Consider the following 3,459-nt stretch of genomic DNA (forward strand, 5'->3'; position numbering starts at 1 on the left):
GAATTTAATTATCTCTCAGCTTCCATATAGAGCCCGCAGCCTGAGTTTGGCTAACTCTCCTCGAACTGTACGACAGCTTGCTGATTTTTTGAAAAGATTCGAGGTGCTTGAAGAGCAGGACAGTTGGAAGCCTGTGTGGAATAGGGAAGGTGCAGGCCAGGGAAATGCTCCCAGACAAAATAGAATTGGAAACCAACAACCCAGAGTCAGACAAGTTATGCAGAACCAGAGGAATGGATATTCCAATTACAACAGACGACGTAATCCTCCTAGAAGGGATGGCAGGAACAACTACGCACGTGGGCCGCGTCGTTCCAGATCTGATCCAGAAGACCATTCCCGTGACTCTTCACGTAACGCCTCTGAACCCAGTAACTTCAGAGCGACGGCGCCTCCGTTTGAACCTTCTGCTTCACGTTTGACGAACGAGCAACGTCAAAGCGTCGACATAACAAGAGACTTTTGTTGGGCACCATCGACTAGTGCTAATCCGAGTGGTATGCAGTCGGATTTAGCCAGTCGCCCAACGTGAATTCTTCGTTCCCGATCACGGTTGGGCTAAAATCTTGGACTTCTCTGGGAACCGATGACAGCGTTATAAATAGTGAAGATAATCATCTTTTTGTTGTGCTGACTCTCAATGAAGGAGAACAAAGTTTAGATAGAGCACTACAACAGGCAGTTAGAAAGGAAAATTTACCCAGGGCTCCGTTAATTAAGGCAACTGTAACAGGCGTCGATTTTATTTGTGTTCTGGACACTGGCAGCGAATGTAATCTCATGAGCTACGCCATTTGGAAGAAGATTAAAGAGAAGCTGCCGTCATTGCAGTTACAAACATGTCCAGATGTTAGGCTGACTGATTTCACTGGGAGAAACAAAACTAGAGTTGTAGGATGTAGACAAGTATATCTGGAGATTGCTGGAAGAAATTTATTGGAGGACATGTTTGTCTTGAAGGGTCTCGAAGCTGACTTTATTTTGGGCTACCCATTCCTCAGGAAATATGAAGCAGGAATTGACCTACAGCGCGAGAAGTTATCCCTCACCGTAGACGGAGTTCCGGTAGAGCAGGACCTCGTGAATAATGGATCTTCGAAAGGGACGTATGTAAGAAATGTCCGTGAAGATTCCCATGTCGATCAGTGGACGGCTAGTCCTGACGACATTCTGCAGAAGGTCAATGCGAATGAGATTTTATGCGAAAGGGGTAGAAGCCAATTGAAAGAAGTCTTATTGAAGCATAGAGATGTATTTTCCGAGAGACCAGGTACTATTAAAAACTTCCAGTGTGAAATTGAACTCACCACCACAGAACCTGTGTATCGATCTCCATATCCCATACCTATAGCAAAAAGGAAACTCCTGGAGGAAGAATTAGAAAAGTGGAGACAATGGGGTGTTATAATGCCCTGTAATTCCCCTTACTTGAACCCTTTAATTGTAGTCGACAAGCCTGACGGTACAGTACGCCCATGCATTGACTTCAGAAATTTGAATAAAATTGTACGTGTTCCACGGAATTCAGTTGAGCCCATTTCGGATGCCTTACAAAAATTTAAAGGTGCTCGATATTTTACAAATCTGGATCTGGCTTCTGGATATTTACAGATCCCTGTAAAAACTGACTGCCAACCATGTACTGCCTTCTCCTATAAAGGACGTCAGTGGATGTTTGCTCGAATGCCTTTTGGTATCTCTAGTGCTGTGTCAATTTTCATAGCTGCCATGCATGCTGTATTTGGTCCTGAAACCGAAGAGTATCTAACTCAATATATGGATGACTTGCTGATTTTCGACAAAGAACTCTCCAAGCATCTCGAACATCTGGACGAAGTGTTGCAGCGACTCCAAGAAGTGGGGATGACTGTGAAGCTGCGAAAGTGTGAATTTGTCAAAAAGGAAATTACCTACTTGGGTCACATTGTTTCTGGAGATGCTATCAAAATCCAACCAGACAAAAATTCAGCCGTTAAGCTATTTCCTAAACCTAAAACAAGAAAGGATGTTCGGAAATTTCTTGGCCTCGCCAACTGGAGGCGGAAGTTCATTGAAGATTTTGCAGCTAAATCTGAACCGCTCACCAAGCTGTTAGGTAAAAATCAACGTTGGATTTGGGGAGACGAGGAAGAACAAAGTTTCCAGCTACTGAAGAATGAACTTGTAAGAGATGCTGAATTAGCACAGCCCGATTTTGAACAGGAATTCTGTATCCAATGCGATGCTTCTGGGAAAGGATTGAGTAGTATTCTTTTCCAAATGGATGGTGAAGAGAGAAAGGTCATTCAGTATGCAAGCCGAAAACTCAAGGAGAACGAACGCCATTACTCCATCCATGAGTTAGAATGTTTGGCCATAATCTTTGGAGTTGAGAAGTATGCTGTTTATTTGAAAGGTAGGCCCTTCACTATCTACAGTGATCATAAAGGGTTGGTATGGTTACAAGACGCCCGTAACTGGAACAGTCGGTTGACTCGCTGGTCTTTAAAACTCCAACAGTACCAGTATAAAATAGTATACGTCTCTGGTCGCCAAAACGATCTGGCGGATATTTTATCTCGATATCCTGCTAATGATATACCCCAGATTCATCCTGAAAATAGCCAGCAGACATTCAGAATAAACTACCTGTGGGCCGAAAGAGGAGAAATAGATGACGTCGACAAGTGGAGAGAGGCACAATCTGAAGATGAATTCTGCAAAAATTTACTCCAATCTCTAAATTCTCAGGAACCTAACCTCAGATTTCATCGTTCCTATCACATTCAAGAAGGAATTTTATTTAAGAGAGGATCAGACAATCAGTCCCTTTGGAAATTGTGTGTTCCGGTGGTAATGAAGCAACCTCTCTTGAAAGTAATTCATGATGAAGCTGGACATTTTGGAGTATCCAAGACATTGAAGCGACTTGCAGTACGATACTTCTGGAAAGGCATGAAGGATGACGTGATACAGTACATCCGAGATTGTGAAATTTGTGCCCAGAGTAAACCAGACAAATTGGGGATACTCAAAGAGACCCTTCATATCAGTCCCAAGCAACCTCATGAGATGCTTTCTCTGGACTTGATTGGGAAGCTTCCTCGGTCTAATGGATACCAGTACATCTTGAGCCTTATTGATGTGGGTACACGTTTTGTCTCCGCATATGCTTTACGGACTGCCAGCACCACAGAAATTATAAACACGCTTCAGAGAGGATATTTTGCTCACTATCCAAACGTTACGTTTACCCTGAGCGACAGAGGAGCTCAGTTTACCTCTAAGCAGTGGCACGAATTTACCAAAAAGCTTGGTATCCATCACGTTTGCACAACAGCTTACAATCCAAAGGGGAACATGGTAGAACGAGCAAATCAAGAGATAGTCAGATTACTTCGTTTATTTTGTTATCGAGAACATCAGACTTGGTCTCGATACATATCAAAAGTTGTTTGGTTAATTAATTATTCCATTTCT

The sequence above is a fragment of the Lepisma saccharinum genome, chromosome 4 (assembly GCF_977018435.1).
Source record: "Lepisma saccharinum chromosome 4, izLepSacc3.1, whole genome shotgun sequence".
NCBI lineage: Eukaryota > Metazoa > Arthropoda > Insecta > Zygentoma > Lepismatidae > Lepisma > Lepisma saccharinum.